Source organism: Balaenoptera musculus, chromosome 13, assembly GCF_009873245.2.
Source record: "Balaenoptera musculus isolate JJ_BM4_2016_0621 chromosome 13, mBalMus1.pri.v3, whole genome shotgun sequence".
Taxonomy (NCBI): Eukaryota; Metazoa; Chordata; class Mammalia; order Artiodactyla; family Balaenopteridae; genus Balaenoptera; species Balaenoptera musculus.
In genome coordinates this window covers 29,427,944-29,445,147 of record NC_045797.1, presented here as the reverse complement: position 1 = coordinate 29,445,147, position 17,204 = coordinate 29,427,944, and the positions used below count along the sequence as shown (strand labels likewise).

Genomic DNA, 17,204 nt, shown 5'->3' with positions numbered 1-17,204 from the left:
GAACCCGCACCCCCTGCAGTGGAAGCCGGAGTCTTAACCACTGGACTGCTGGGGAAGTCCCCAAGGTCACCAATAATTTTTGAGTGTAAAGGGAAACTGACACAAAAAGTTTGAGAATCATTGCTCTAGGGACTAAATCAGAATCAGAGTAGGAAGTATTAACTAGTTTGTACTCCTGTCCTGTCACACAAGACGACTTGCCTTCCCCTAAAGAAATGATTTATGTTCAGAGCTCTGAATTTTTCCTTGTGCTGTTCTCTCAGTGTAGAATGTCTGTTTCCCTTTCTTTGCCTGTCAGAACTCTGCTCGTCCTTTAAGACATCTATAACCCAAATTTCACGGGCTTAAGGTGATATAGGTCCTCAGCTGCCCTTCTCAGAAGCTGCCCAGAATGAAGGGTGCTTATGCTCCTTCCCCAGTCTCTTTCTTATTTATTGTCTCATAGTTTCTGTGGGTCAGGAGTCTGGGCTGGCTTAACTGAGTCCTCTGCTTCACAGGCTGTAGTCAAGGTATCAAATGGGGCTACGGTCATCACAAGCCTCAAGAGGGAAATGATTTGCTTCCAGGCTGACTCACATGGTTGTTGGCTGGATTTAGTTCCTCACTGGCTTTTGGCTGGAGGCCTCCCTTAGTTCTCTGCCACATGGGGCTCACTGACATGGAAGCTTGGCTTCATTAAAGCATGTAAGCTAAGGAGGCAATAGAGAAAAATCCAGTAAGATGAAAGTCTGTTTTTTGAATCCCCATCATGGAAAAAAAATTTGCAGTATTCTGTTTGTTAGAAGCAAGTCACTAGGTCCAGCCTTCATTCAAGAGAAGCAGATACACAAGGGCATGAATAGCAGGGTCATTGAGGGCCATCTTCAAAGATAGCTGCCTCACTCATTTTCCCAGATAATGCACCTGAAACTCAGTGAGGTTCAATAACAATAATCAAGGTCACTCAGTTAGTAAATGGCAGAGCTGGATGTGAACTTAAGTCTTTCTGACCCCACAGCTTACCTCTAGCACTTATTTCACATATTCTTTTTTTTTTTTTCTTCTTTTCAGGCAAGTCTTTATTGGGGCCCCTGCTGCAGCAGCGGGGAGCGAGAACAAACAACAGGTTCCCTTGCTTGCTCGCTCCCTGAGGCGGGGGTGGGGTGGGGGGGTGAGCTTATTCCTTACATGGGGTGAGGGTAGGGGTGTGTCCAGGGGTCAGGCCGGAGGGGTGGCTTAGGTGTTTTGCCCACCTCTTAGGTGGTGTTGTGTGCAGGGGGCACGCCGAGCACCCTGCTTTTTCTCCTGGCTCTTCAAAAGCGGTAGTTGGGTTTTTGATCTCTTTGTATCTTTTGTCCAGAATTTGCTCCAACTGCACATGCATGCAGTTGTTTTTAGTCCCATACAGTTTCTTTGTATTCTGTTGCTGGAGGACAGCACGTGCAAGCATTGCAGCACTGCAGCAAAGGGTCCTGGGTCCCAGCCTGTCTCACTCCCTGCTGAGAGGCTCTACACGCTTATTCTTTTTTAAAAAAATATTTATTTATTTATCTATTGATTTATTTATTATTTGGCTGCACCGGGTCTTCGTTGCGGCATGGGTGATCTAGCTCCCTGACCAGGGATCGAACCCGGGCCCCCTGCATTGGGAGCGTGGAATCTTAACCACTGGACCACCAGGGAAGTCCCTACACACTTACTCTTTTTTTTTTTTTTAACATCTTTATTGGAGTATAATTGCTTTACAGTGGTGTGTTAGTTTCTGCTTTATAACAAAGTGAATCAGTTATACATATACATATGTTCCCATATCTCTTCCCCCTTGCGTCTCCCTCCCTCCCACCCTCCCTATCCCACCCCTCTAGGTGGTCACAAAGCACCGAGCTGATCTCCCTGTGCTATGCGGCTGCTTCCCACTAGCTATCTATTTTACGTTTGGTAGTGTATATATGTCCATGCCACTCTCTCACTTTGTCACAGCTTACCCTTCCCCCTCCCCATATCCTCAAGTCCATTCTCTAGTAGGTCTGCGTCACACTTACTCCCGTCACACTTACTCTTAAGGGGTAAAGGCTGAAGGTCTCTTCTGAAACTTCTTCCTGCTGGCAGGGGCCACAGACCCTAGCCTACCCTGGAGGTGTAGAAGTCCCTTGCTGACTGTTCCAAGGACCTGTAGGGACCTGGGTTGAACTCCTTGAGCCATCATGAGCCTTACTTCAAACTGCTGGAGTCTGAAAGACATGAACTTAATCAAAAGGTTAAACAAACAGGGGCTAAAAAGGAGAAGAACAACAATAGCTATTAAAGGGCCTAGAAAGGGAAGCAACCAGGGTAACTTTGGGAGGGCTTCCTTAACTGTTGACCAGACAGGGGGCGATGTTGCCCCTGCCAAAAAGCCATTCTGCTTGGTGTATATTTTTGTTAACCTCGGGGCTAAAGTTTCACATGTTTCTCAATTTTTCGAATGGATGGTCTGGACCTGTTGGTCCCAGATCTCCTTCTTGGACCGAAAAGTCTTACTCACAGGTTTGCAACAGTAGGAAAGACAACGGAGTACTAGGTGAAATATGGCATAAATCAGTATGACTGAAAAGAAAAGGGTTAGAAGAAAATGAAAACCTCCTGCCAGAAAGTTTTTTACACCTTGTGGTATCCAAGAGAACAAACTAGAGAGCGAGTTTTCAATTTCCCCGCGCATATTGAATAGCAAGAATTGGTGGTTACTTGTCTGCTGAAGCCAAGTGGCTTGCTGTCAAATTTTCTCAATGTTGGTTTCTACTTGGTATGGGCATAAGGGCTGCTTTCTTTACCTCCCGATCTGCCCTGTTGTTCTCTTGGGTAATTTGAGAATTTTCCTTTTGATGTCCGTGGTAGTAAATGACTGCTACTAGTTTTGGTTTTTGAGCCGCTTCTATGGGATGTAAACTCTTAGCCCCATATTTTACAGGGGACTTTTTCGGATTTAAAAGTCCTTTTTCTTTCCAGATAGCTGCATGGGCATGTAAAACAACGAAGGCATATTTCCAGTCTGTACGTATGTTTATAATTTTCCTTTCCCTAAGGTTAAGGCTCGAGTTAGGGCTATTAGCTCAGCCCTCTGGGCTGAAGTGTTAGGTGGCAAAGGTTTTGCTTCTATAACAGTATGCCATCAGTAAACCATTCTTCCTCAGGGTTTTCTATGGCCTGGTCTGTTAGATCAGGCCTACGGCATAAACATGGTCAAGGGTTTCAAGGCAGGAATGTGTTAGTTCTGGGCTTTTCCGCCGGCATTAGTATAGCTGGGTTGAGGGTGTGGCAAGTTTTGAATGTTAGTTCTGGGGAGTCAAGGAGTGAAGCCTGGTACCTAGTAGGGTGGCCTCCAGTTAGCCAGTGGTGGCCTTTAATCTCCAGAATCCCTTGTACTTGATGAGGGGTCTGGACTTCCAGTGGCTGTCCAAAGGTAAGCTTGTTAGCTTCTTCCACTAATAAAACGGTGGCAGTTCCCACCTGGAGGCAGCCAGGCCAACCTCGGGCCACAGAATCTAGTTGTTTGGCAAAATAGCCTATATGTTGAGGCGCTTCTCCTAGCTGTTGTACAAGGACCCCTCGGGCTGTCTCCTGTTTTTCAGCTACGTACAAGATAAATGGTTTTTTTTAAACTGGGGACACCCAGAGCAGGAGCTCTGGTGAGGGCCTGTTTGATATTATTAAAAGCCTCTTCTTGTTCCCCAATCCAAAGTAATGGTTTTATATCTGGGTCTTTAGTGGCTTCATATAGAGGCTTAACCATTAGTCCGAATTCTGGAATCCAAATTCTGCAAAATCCTGCCACACCTAAGAAAGTACGAAGATTTTTTTTGTCTTTGGGGTGCTTAGGCCTAATATAGCTTGTTTTCTATCTGGAGATAACTGTCGACTTCCGGGGCTTATAATATATCCCAGATATTTAACCTGTTGTTTTGAGATTTGTGCCTTTATTTGGGAGATCCTGTAACGCCGGGTCTCAAGGAAATTAAGGACTTCAGTGGTATTTTGATCTGAGGCTCCATGGAGGGGCTACATGTTAATATATCATCTACGTACTACAGAATGGCCCCTTCTTTTAGGTGTATTTCCCATAGTTCTTTTCCTAGGGCCTGGGCGAACAAGTGTGGACTATCTCGAAACTTCTGAGGCAATACTGTCCAGGTACATTGTTGCATTTGGCCTGTGTGGGCGTTAGTCCACTCCAAGGCGAATAGATACTGAGATGAAGGATGAACTGGTATGCAAAAGAAGGCATCCTTGAGATCAAGCACAGTAAACCATTCGGCATCTCCAGGAATCTGGACTAATATATTATAAGGATTGGCCACAAGGGGATGTATAGGGACCACAGCCTCATTTACTGCTCTAAGGTCTTGTACCATTCGATATTCCCCATTTGGCTTAACAACGGGCAGAATAGGGGTATTGCATTGAGACGGACAGGGCACTGGGAGGCCATGTTTTTAGAATTTATCTATGAGGGGTTGCAAACCTTTTTTTGCTTCCAACTTTATGGGGTACTGTCTCTTGTTAGGATAAGCGACTTCTGGCTTAAGGCTAATTTTTACAGGTTGGACGTTTATAACCTTCCCAGGGATTCCTTTGTCCCAAACTGCAGGGTTTACTGTGTGTAGAATATGGCTGTTAATAGGACCTTGTTCTTCCAGCTGATTTGTCTTAGTCAGAATCAAGAAAAAGGGTGGCTCAGGACCTCCTAATCATAATATGGCTCCGAGGCAGCCCAGAAGCTCTCTCTCAGTAGTGGGGTAGGACACTTAGGCACAACTAAAAAGCCATGTGTGATCAAATGCTGTTCAGATTGACAAGTGAGCCAGTGAAGAAACGGGTGGAAGGCTTTCCATCAACACCAGTCACAGTACAACTTTTGGAGGCAACAGGCCCAGTGTGAGAGATCAGGACAGAGTAAGTGGCTCCCATATCAATTAAAAAACTGGTTTTCTTACCTGCCACCTTTCTCAAGGATCACCCAGGGCTCCTCGATGGAGATAGACATCTCGTTGTGGGGAGCCGTCAGAATCCCCGGGCTGCCTCAGTCGTCCAGCATGGCTGTCTCGGGAGTGGGAGCCCCCCTTCATCTTCAGGACTGAGGGCAATCCCACTTCCAATGACCTTTTTGTTTGCAGACTGGGCATGGACCAGGGGGTTCCCTTTGGCACTTTTGGGCCCAGTGGCCGGTTGACTTACATTTGAAGCATTCCCCCTTGCTGTTTTACCTCCAGGCGGATGGTTAAACTTCCTTGGCCCCCTTGGTTCGTCCTGAGGTTGCAAGACACGGCTGACAGTTATGGCCATCAGTTTAGCTTGAGCGCTGGCCTTCCTGTTTTTACATCGGGTTCTCTCTTCCTCCTCGGCTTGATCTCGATTATTAAATACCCCAAAGGCCCTCTAGGAGTTGGCGCATTGGGGTTTGGAAGCCTAATTGTAACTTTTGGAGTTTCCGCCTAATATCAAGGGCGGACTGGCTGATAAAATGTTGTCCCAGCAGGGATTGATCCTTGCGAGTGGATGGATCAATGTTAGTAAATTTTCTAAAAGCCTTCACAAGCTGCCCCTGAAAGAGGGTTGGATTTTCTTTTTTTTCTTGGGTCATTCCTTTAACCTTTTCATAGTTAACTGGCTTTTTGATACACTTTCTCATCCCTTCTGATACACATTGGATCATGTGCTTCCTGACTTCTGTTCCCTCTCAGGAATTATAATTCCAACAGGGCTTCTGATTTGGGACTGCATCTCCACCCATAACAAAATATTGGGATTGGTCCCTGGCAAGCTGGTCACCGTGCCCCTGGGCTGCTGCCCAAATTCTCTGTTTTTCCTCAGGGGTACAGCAAGTAGATAGGACTATTTGGACATCCTTCCAAGTTAAATCAAAGGCCAGAGTTAGGGCCTCAAACCCTTCAACAAACTTACTGGGGTCTTCAGAAAACCTGCCCACTCTCTTTTTGCATTGGGCTAAGTCAGTTAAAGAGAAGAGCACATGTACCCCGATTGTCTCATCACCATTTGCCACTTCCCTAAGAGGGCATAATTTTCCCGATCCTGGGTGATAGGAAGTTCCATTACAAGTTACCCTGGAGGGACTAGTCTCTCCTCCCTGGGGTAACAGAGGGTATAAAGGGACACAGGGAGGCGGAGTTTGGGAGCCATCAGAGGGAGAAGTAGGTGCCTCTGGGGAAGTAGGAGGCTCTGGAGAAGCAGGTAGCTCTAGAGAAGCAGGGGAAACCTGGTTTACCCCCCTGAGAATTGGGGAAGGTTAGAAGGAGATCATCTAAAATGTCAAGAGTGCTTTCTGATTCCCCAGGCTTTTGATTACAGGAGCTGCTTAGAGCGGGGTTTTGGTAAAGGACCATGAAGGCTTAGACGTAATGAACCTCAATCCATTTTCCCATCTGTGACAGTAAAGATCCAATTGCAAGATGGTATTGTAATTTAGAGGCCCATTTTCAGGCCATTTTTCTCCATCCCCCAACTTATATACAGGCCAGGCAGTGTGACAGTAGAGTTTAAGTTTTTCCCTTTTCAGCCCATCTATTTTTAAAATTTCCAATTTTTTTTAAAGATTTATTGATTGATTGATTGATTGCTATGTTGGGTCTTCGTTTCTGTGCGAGGGCTTCCTCTAGTTGTGGCAAGCGGGGGCCACTCTTCATCGCGGTGCGCGGGCCTCTCACTATCGCGGCCTCTCTTGTTGCGGAGCACAGGCTCCAGACGCGCAGGCTCAGTAGTTGTGGCTCACGGGCCCAGTTGCTCCGCGGCATGTGGGATCTTCCCAGACCAGGGCGCGAACCCGTGTCCCCTGCGTTAGCAGGCAGACTCCCAACCACTGCGCCACCAGGGAAGCCCAAAATTTCCAGTTTTTAAGGATACATTCCAGAGGTGTTTCTTCTGGCTTAGAAGAGGATCCTCCCGTGTTGAGTAACCTGCAACCAAGAGCGCTCCTAGAAGTGAAGCCTGGCATCTCAGAGACATTTTACCAGGAGGCTTTTGTTGGAAGGGGATCAGAGTGTCCTCCGAATTCCCTTCTTACCTAATGGGATTTTGAGCATCCTCTACTCTCCCATTGCCTAATCAGATGTCTCTTGTCATCAGGCCCTCGTGCAAGGGGTCCCTGATAGGGGGCATTTGAACCAGTGCTAGTGCATTGCCAGGGCTCTCCTTGAGGGGGATCTGTTGTCTATAAAGCTTATGTCCTGTAACAGTTTTCCCTGTGTTGGGGTGTATTCCTCGAGACTGAACATCTACAAAGCCTAGGATGTGGGCTGCTTGGATATGGGCTGCTTGGAAGTGGCCAGCCCAATAGGTAGTCTGTAACAAGGTATAGGCTGCCAAGGCCTGGAGTGAAGAGGGTCCTAGAGGTGCAAAAAGGAACTCCTGGAGGAATTGGAGTTGGGTGCAATGGAAAATGCCACGGGGGTCAGGACCTGAGGGCCTAGAGGTGGGAGTATTCCCACAGGGGATTTTTTGGACATAGAGCAAGGTGAGAGACTAGACAGAAGAAGAACCCAAAACCCTTTCCCTTATCTTTTTGGTGGCTGTGATAAAATTGGGGAGAGCCTGATGATTCCATCTCACATAGGCAACAGTGAGTTTGGACAATGTTTCCCATATAATTTAACATACCAAAGGAACCCAATTAGGTTAGGATCTCTCTTTGGGATATTCCAGGGGCCCCTTGAAGCACCCCAAATTTAACTGGAAGTCAAAAGAATTTCAATTAGAATTTGATATTTGGGAAGTCTGTCAAAAATCTCAAAAAGTTTTAAAACACCTGGTCAGATAGAATCATAAGTCGCTGTGAAGGAATTATTCCTTGAGCTAAGGTGAAAAAAAAAAAAAGATTTCAAAAATAAAAACAGATCCCTTAAAGGCACAGAAACTCACACAATCTGATATCAAAAGCTGCATTCCAGGAAAACTTTGTTCTCTTATGAGAGAGAGAAACCAAATCCAGTCTTGCATCAGCCTACTCTTAATAAAATCCATTTACCTAATTAAATTTAATCCAACCTTAGAAAATCCTGACCACATACAAAATTCTTTTCTCAATGTTCCTTTTCTGTGAACTTTCTGCAACTTTCTATAACTTTCTGTAGCCATACTTTATCCCTCATTCTTTCCGTTTAGAAACAGCCAGCTTTAGGACAAAATCACCTTTTTTTCCCTTTCAACAAAATATAATTCCATTCCTCATACCTTCTTTTCTGACACATCCTACTTTCCTTAAGCAACCATGAACTGTCTTTTTCATTAGCATTCTATAGATTGGTAGAGAACATCTCAAGGTGTCACCAAAGAGTTTCCCTCTCACAAGAAGACAAAAGTAGGTAAATTTAGACCTGTTTAGCAATTAAAGTTCTCAACATTTTATCTTATTTGAAATGGTCTGGATATTCAATGACTTCCTATCATTTAACTTAATTTAAAGTTACCAAAATTTGGAGGGATTGTTTTAGATGGACGTTTCCAAAACATAATTATTCCTATAGAGTTTACCAAAAAGTTCTTATCCCAGTTACATTTACTTAATAAGTTAATAATATCAGGTAATTTTCCCTGTTGACAAATTTCATAACAAAAACAATATGCACTTACTGACTTCAGTAACCCTAGGTACAATAAAAGTATTATACTTAATGTTGATGGCTCTAAAGACAGGTCTGTATTAATTAAACCCACAAGCTTAAGTTAGCTTTAATACCAGATATTAATTCAATATTGAGTATTTCCCAGATCACATGAACCCGAAATGTATTCTGGTGAGCTTCTTTTATACTTCTGAGAATGTATATGTGCTTGACTTCCTTTAAGCAAATTAAATACAGCTCATTTACAAGTTAATTTTTATATGAAGACAGACAGAACCAGAGACCTCATAGTTTTCCTGCTTGAATTTAAAATGGCTCTGTTTTTTCTTCTTCAGTCTGGGGGACTACAGATGAATCAGGTAGTTCCTGAGAGCCCAGGCAGAATAGTTACACTGCAAAGGCAGAGGAGAGAGAGAAAAGCTCTTCCAACCCAGGCACAATATTTACATTGCAAAAGCAGAGGAGGGAAAAATGCAAGCTCCTGTCTTTTTTTGTTTGTTCTTTAAAATCCCACCAAGTAACCCAAGGTTGGAGTTTCAGGCAGTGTGGGCTGCATTTATATTTCAAGGTTTAAATACTCCACCATGCCCACAATTTCGACAGAGACTTGCAGAAGCAGGTGGACAGGCAAAACTACGTAAAACAAAGATACCAATGACAAAAACTTAAAGACACAAACAAGAAGTTTTCAGGATAAAAGGGATGGCAGTGCAGGTATAAGGATCAAGGGAGGGCTTCCCTGGTGGCTCAGTGGTTAAGAATCCGCCTGCCAGTGCAGGGGACACGGGTTCGAGCCCTGGTCCTGGAAGATCCCACATGCCGCGGAGCAACTAAGCCCGTGTGCCACAACTGCTGAGCCTGTGCTCTAGAGCTCGTGAGCCACAACTACTGAGCCCACATGCCATAACTACTGAAGCCCGCGTGCCTAGAGCCCGTGCTCTGCAACAAGAGAAGCCACTGCAATGAGAAGCCCGCGCACCGCAACGAAGAGTAGCCCTGCTCACCGCAACCAGAGAAAGCCCGCGCACAGCAACGAAGACCCAACGCAGCCAAAAATAAAAATAAAAAATAAATAAAAATTTTTAAAAAAAGGATCAAGGGAGAGGTAAAGGGAGGAGGGACAGATAAGACTGAAAAAGAGAAAGAGACAGCAGGAAAATAAAGGTGAGGCTACTGGGACGATAGGACTTCCAGCCACTACAAGATATGAGGTTTAAACCTCTATCACTCTCATAAATCTCCTATCAGGGAGAGCCTGCTGGACCAGGGTCTGCACGGTATGAGGCGAGCCTCTCCCACCTCTGCTTGTCACCCATCAAGGTGAGCCATTGCTGGCCAGAGGGAGCATGGTCTCACAAGCTGAGAGGAGTGATGCGGTAGCTGCCTGATGTCCACTCTCCCGGAAGGAGAGGACAGAAGTAGGAGAGGACAGAAGTAGGAGAGGATCGAGAGAGAAGAAGCAGAGAGATATCAGGAGAGGGAAAAGGACAAAGGGGAGGGGAAGAGCATTGCCTGAATGAGGGTACTGAGGCCCCCAGGGGCCAGGAAGGCAGACTTACTGAATGCGGTGATGCTGAAACAAGAGGTTCAGGTTGCCACTTGTCACCCTTGGGGAGGCTGCATTCAGTGGTCCTGGAGATGCCCAGATCCTCTCCCCAAAAGGGGACAACAGCCCCACATTAGGCGCCATAAATCTGACACAGACCAGGGTTCTTGACCTTCCCCAATCAATAGAAATTGACCCGAGGCCAGACAAGAAATTCAGGCAAGGCTTTATTGGGGCCCCTGCTGCAGCAGGGGGGAGCTTGTTCGGTCCATTTCATATATTCTTACCTTGTCACTTGGCTATCTCCCTTATTCAACTGAAGCCTTATTAAGGGCAGGGAATGCTTATGTTCCTTAAAGTGACAAAACTGTTGGTGAATAGATGGATGGATGAATACATGAATCAATTAAAATAGTCCATATGTTGGAACTGTGCAGACAGAAATTGCTGAACCAAGGTTCAAGATAAAACAGGACTGTAAAACAGAGGTCCAAGTGGGAAGGGAGGAGAGGAAATGAGCAGAGGAGCATCCCAGACACACTGCTGACCCCTTGGAGTTTCTCACATTTTTTACCTTCTTTGTGAAACATAGCCTATGTTTTGGTGAACAGAGGCAAATCCTGAATATTGCCAGAATTTAGACAGAATGGCTAAGAATGCTCAAAAGGCATTCTGAATTAAGCTGCATCTACTTCCCACCCCAAATGTACTTAACCTGTGTATTTATATGTATTTAACTCAGAAATGTCCTAACCTATGTCACTGTGCTGCTTAAAAGGGGAAAAAATGGTAGCAGCCAAAATATTTATGCTAAAAGAGGCAGAAGGAGCAAAAAACTTCATGCAAATCTGAATGTTTGGATTATTTCTTCACCTCACAATAACTGAGTTATTAACATATTAATAAAATATTGCCTGCAAAAGGTAACATTTCTAATAACCCTGATTTTATTGGTGGATATTTTGATATATATTTTATCCATGTAGTTCCATTGTTCCTGCTTTTCATGGAGCCTCTGTAAGATGCTTTCAAATATGATGCTATGCTATTGAAAGGGGAGTGGCTTCCGCCACGCTTACCAGTTAAGTGAGAGCTCTCTGAGAAATAGTTGCTGGACCTATCACTTCCTTTCTTCTACTGTACACTTCGATTTTATGTTTCTTCTGGTCAGGGTCTTGTAGAAGGCACAACTGAAGAACTGAGTAGAAGCAGTAATAGTGCAGCCTCTTATATGAAGGGGAAGAAACTAGCAGTCAAGAAATCCATAGTCTGGGACTGTTTGTGACATCTGCACTTAGAGCTGGACCGAAAGTATTAACCCACTTTACACAGCAATCATCACAAAGAACTCTTTCTGAAAAGTGGGAATGGGATTAACAACACACCTGAAACATAAATTTTTGAAGTTATTCTGTTGAATAGATCCGTGCAATATAGGAATCTACCCTAGTTTTTGCAAATATGTTCCTATAAAAGGCTTTCATCTTCAAGAAATTCATGGAAAAGACTCTGACAAGTACAGGTTTCTGGTAACTGACTGTACTGCTGAACTGAATGAATAAGCATTTTCAGAACTCTAATGAAAAACTGATGAACTCATAAAAGTGCTAACAAAAGATCAAGATGAAAAAAAAATTAATTACATGGGACTGAGTGAACTGATGAGGATGAGTATAATTTTTGTGACTTTCTGTCAGAATTTAAAAAAAAAGCCCACAAGGACTCAGAGGCAAAGAATATACAAATCAATTTTCACTGCAAAGTAAAGCAGCTGTTACAGTGGAGGATTACTGGATTGAATGTCAATATTATGACATAGTATGAGTGTGTTTCATGTTTGGTAATTGCAATCATTGTTGCTTTTGTTGTGGTCATCCACGTACAATGCTTGGTGTCAGTCTACTTATCTCTTGTAAAAATAAAATACAGTGTGTGTGTGTGGGAAAAAAAAAAAAAAAAAAAGAATCTACCCTAGAGAACAGTCACCTAACCAGTGGTACTAGCTTTTGTTGTTTGCCTAAAAATATGAGCATAGCAGCTAGCTGAGCAATTCCTCCATGGCCTGAGTACCTAGAGACATAAATTTAACGGCTAAGCCCTGGAGCTCTAACTATCTGACTGTGCCATTCTAATTTCCAGTTCTGTTAATTCAGTAAGGAAACTTACAGAAAGTTATCTGTCTCCAGAAAATCCTACGCTTATGAAAACATTTACACACTTCCGCGAGATCCTGTAAGCTTGCTGGTATTACAGTGTTGAGAGTCGTTATTTGGAAGCTTAGTCTTGAGAGGAGGAGGACCAAAGGTGACGGTCTCTGCAGTTTAAGCATTGTACAAGTAGCGGCTTCCTGATAGTGGAGCTGTGCATTTAAAAAATTCTGCAGTCGTCAGAGAGAAAATATTTTTTTTTTTCTGCAACTTTTGCTTAAGTGCTCAGGTTGTTACTGTTTATAGGATTAGGTAGGTCATTCACCGTTGTCAAGTTACATTTGCAATTGCTGAGCAAGACTCCTTTAGCCATAAAACTATGCTCACCTCTCCAGGACATTCATTCCTTAACTCTTTGCTGACAGTACACAAGTTATCATATAGCCTGCATGGGAGCGTGAGGTACAGTTCTATTTTCAGCTCACCCTCTGGCTTGCTCTATAACCTTGGCAAAATCACCTCTAGGCCTTGTGCCACAGACCTGCCATCTATCTGTCAGTTTGGGCTGGTTAGTAACCCTCCTCTGGCTAAGTCAGTGGAAACGATGAATTCTGAAGTTGGGCAATTAAGAACTTTGATGTGCCCACTGAGAGTCATTTACAATATTAATTCTTTTCTCTGTGAACTTTTCTCACAGACCAGTTCTTGAACATTTGTTCACGTTTTTGCTCTAATAACACTTCAACAAACACACAGAACAATTTTTCTAAAATTGGACAGCCCAACTACATTCCTTCCAGCCCTGCTGCCAAGAGAGAATGGATGTTAATTTTTCCATCTTACCTATTCATTTCCATTCCCCCCAGCCATTATCCACAGTGTACCTGAACATCACTTCCACTGGATTTTGCTGTGGCAGGGGCTTAGCCATGATCCATTCGTTCTGTTTTAGTCAGTGGATGGGGATCAATATTGTTAGAACAGACGAGAATTTTTTTCTTTTTAAATTCATATATTTAAGCCTCTCCTAAACGTAAAACACCTACATTTACTTCATGTTATCTTCTCATCCTTATGTAAGGCACATGTCAGGTAGAGCTTCCCTTCCCTCTGTAATCTAAATAAGGTCTTCCCGAACATCCAATCTGGGCATGTAGAGCCATTCCCAAGATTACCGATAATTTCTGAGAGACTCACTTTCTTCTATCTTCCCTGGCCCTGAGCCCCTGTATCCAACGGTGCTGTCCTTTCACTATTCCAACTGCCTCAACTTCAGTCTCTTCCTCAGTTTCTACAAAACTCCACTCACACAGAGCTTTAGTGAGGTTTTCAGATTTGAGAAAACAACTTAAAATTTATATATTAGACACTCCTATTCCTTTAAAAGTCCCATTTCCCACCCAGTCACCAGAGACTTCCCACCAACCTTTAGTCAATGCAGCAACCCAGACTTTTCCTCCTCTCAAATCCTCTCTCCCATCCCTCCCTTGCTTGGCCCATCTCTTCTCCCTCCTCTCTCGCTCTCTCACAGGAGCAAAAATAAATTCCCCCCGTGTTTCCAGGCAGAGCAGCTTTTCTTGTGTTGCTAGGGCTTCTGCTCATACCCATGTTTTCAGAGTCTCACCTTATACCAGAAACAGCTTATGAGGATATTTTCCCAAACACAGTTGTTTTTTTTTTTCCTAAGAAGAATTCTGGTCCCATTTATTACTAAATTTCCTCCTCTTTATACTCAACAGTGTACATGTATTTATGTACAGTCATTAGAGTTTAGAAACTAATTTGTATTCTACTTTCTCATTATTTTGGATGTACTTTTTCCCATTCATTAATGCAGTCCATGTTTGCTACTTTACTAAACACCCTTCCAATTATCATGTATTTGAGTTATTTCCAGTTTTATTTTGTTTTGCATCATGAATAGTATTGCTATAAACATTTAGTGAAAATTGATTTTTCTCATTTGGATTATTTTGAGGTATCCCCAAATGCGGATTATGGAACAAATACGAATAATTTCATAGGTCTTGTGTTTTGCCTCAGTACTTTCAAAGACAGTTGTCCTAGTAAATAATTTTATCAGTTTAGGAGTTTAGCCATTTTTCTTAGCTCTGCCAATATTCTCCTTTGTATTTTCAATTAGCCTTGCAGTAAGGTTAATCATTTCCCCAAGATTAACTTCTCTGAGTTTCTTCATGTATGAAATATTTGGTCACATACTGTGACCTCTTGTTTAGTGAAGTCTGTGTATTGGTTCTGTTTTTAACACTTTTTTTGAGATATAATTCACATACTGTATAATTCATCCATTCAAAGTATATAATTCAATGAATTTTAGTATATTCAAATAGAACTATGAAACCATCACCACAATAAATTTTAGAACATTTCATTACCCCACAAAGAAACCCTGTACCTCTGGTCATTACCCCCAATCCCTTCATCCACCTCCAGCCCTGGGCAACCATTAATCTTTCTGTTTCTATAGATTTGCCTATTTTTGGATATTTCATATAAATGGAATCATATAATATGTGATCCTTAGTGACTGGCTTCTTTCACTTAATGTTCTCAAGGTGTTTCCATGTTGTAGCATGTATTACTCCTTCATTTATTGAAGAATAATATTCCATAACATGAATATATCATATTTCTTTATCCATTCACCAATTGACAGGCATGTGGGTTGTCTCTACTTTTTGTCTACTATGAATAATGTTGCTATAAACATTCATGTACAAGTTTTTGTGCGTACATTTATTTGGGAGTATATATGCAGAAGTGCAATTGCTGGTAACTCTATGTTTAACTCTTTGACTGTTTTCCAAAGTGGATGCACCATTTTACATTCCCACCAGCAGTGTAAAAGGGTTCTAGGGAACTTCCCTGGTGGTACAGTGGTTAAGAATCCGCCTGCCAATGCAGGGGACACGGGTTCAAGCACTGGTCTGGGAAGATCCCACATGCTGCGGAGCAACTAAGCCCATGCGCCACAACTACTGAGCCTGTGCTCTAAAACCCGTGAGCCACAACTACTGAGCCCACGTACCAAGACTACTGTAGCCCGTGCGCCTAGAGCCCGTGCTCTGCAACAGGAGAAGCCACCGCAATGAGAAGACTGTGCACCGCTGCGAAGAGTAGCCCCCGCTCACCACAACTAGAGAAAGCCCGCGCACAGCAACGAAGACCCAACGCAGCCCCAAAAAAAAAAAAAAAATCAAATCCAGTATGTGTAAAAAAAATAATAAATTAAAAAAATAAATAAATAAAAGGGTTCTAGTTTCTCCTCATTCTTGCTGTATTAGTTTACTAGGGCTGCCAAAACAAAATATCACAGACAGGGTGGCTGAAACAACAGAAACTTACTTTCTCACAGTTCTGGAGGCTGGAAGTCCCAGAACAAGGTATCAGCAGGTTTGGTTTATCCTGTAGTCTCTCTCCTTGGCTTGGAAATGGTCACATTCTTGCTGTGTCCTCACATGACCTTTTCTGTGTACATGCATATCCCTGGTGTCTCCTCCTCTTTTTACAAGGACACCAGGCATAGTAGGTTAGGTCCCCACCCTCATGACCTCATGTCACCTTAGTTACCTCTCTAAAGGCCCTATCTCCAAATATATATATTTCCAACAATTAAGAAAAAAGACTAACATTATTGAATAGAAAAATGGGCAAAGGATACAAACAGAATGTTTACAGAAAGGAAATTTCAAAAAATTAAGTTTGATAAATACTGTACAAAGAGATGTGGTGAAACAGGTGCCCTGATAAATTGCTGTAGGAGAAACAACAATTTGATGGAATACTGTGCAATCATTAAAAACAATGAAAGTTGTCCAAGATACAGTGGTAAGTGAAGAAAAAGCAAGGTGGCAAAACTGTGTAGAGTACAGTGTGTGTGTGTGTGTGTGTGTGTGTGAGAGAGAGAGAGAGAGAGGGAGAGAGGAGACTGAGGGAAGAGTAATGAGGATATATATATATATATAGCACAGAGTCTCTCTGAAAAGATATGCAGGAAATTTGTTAACAGTGGTAGCCTCAGAGGTAAGAAAACCAGGGGCAGTGGATGATGGAAATTTCCTTTCATTGCATATCATATATTTTTGACGCTATTGAAAAATTAACTGTCACATATGCTATCTAGTTGTCTTTAAGGAATAAAGAAAAAGAAAATGATGCGTGGACTGTTCTCCACTGTGAATCATGGCCACTAGAATTCCAGGGTATCATGCCCTTTAGCTCTCACCTGGCCTAAATCTCCCCCATGCTCTCCTCTCCTCCATTGCAAAACGTGACTTTTGATATTGGAATGCACCCCATGCGGGCTCCCCTAGTTACCTGTTTCCTTCTGCACCCGACTGTCTGGGAGACCCTCTAAAGTAGGGGCTGTTTCCCATTGTCATGCGTCCGCAAGCACTGGAGCTGGGCCTCGATAGGTGTTCTATAAACAGCACACGAAGAAATGTTTGTCTAAAAAGGGAAAGAAAGAGACCCCGCAAGATCAGAAACGTGTCCCGCACTTCTTAGACATTCACAGATCTGAAACCCACTATTCCACGCCGGGTCAAGTGGAGACCCGGACGCCTCTTGGTCGGCGGGGGAGGACCTCGGAGCCCGCGGCGTCGCTGGGAAGCCTGGTCCGCTCCGGCCCGCCCCTGGGTTCCTGCGCTCCGCGCCCATTGGCCGCCCTCGGGGGTGAGCGGCCCCGCCGCGCGGTTCCCTCGCCCCGGGGCCGAAGGGGCGGTGTGCGCGGAGCGCGGAGAACTGCGCGGATGCTGCAGGAGCGCCTCCGGCAATGCTCAGGCACCGCGTTCCTGCCGGGGCTACAACCCGGGCGGCAGCTGGGGCCGCGGCGCCGAGCTACGTCTCCGCGACTGCCGCGGCGCCGCCGGTTGCGGACTCGCTGAAGCGGTGAGCGCT

General features: G+C 43.9%; 1 long non-coding RNA gene across 2 annotated transcripts; it reads right to left on the bottom strand.

The window, feature by feature from the left end:
* Positions 1-414: 414 nt before the first annotated feature.
* On the bottom strand, positions 415-16,924 carry LOC118905612. Of its 2 annotated transcripts, XR_005022292.1 has the most exons (7): positions 16,835-16,924; positions 16,623-16,725; positions 15,651-15,806; positions 6,874-7,821; positions 4,950-5,860; positions 2,037-2,210; positions 415-689 (listed from the first exon to the last, which is right to left on the bottom strand). It is a non-coding gene; the product is annotated as an uncharacterized LOC118905612 (long non-coding RNA). The 2 variants fall into 2 exon arrangements; XR_005022291.1 differs by having other exon boundaries at positions 16,623-16,875.
* Positions 16,925-17,204: the final 280 nt, after the last annotated feature.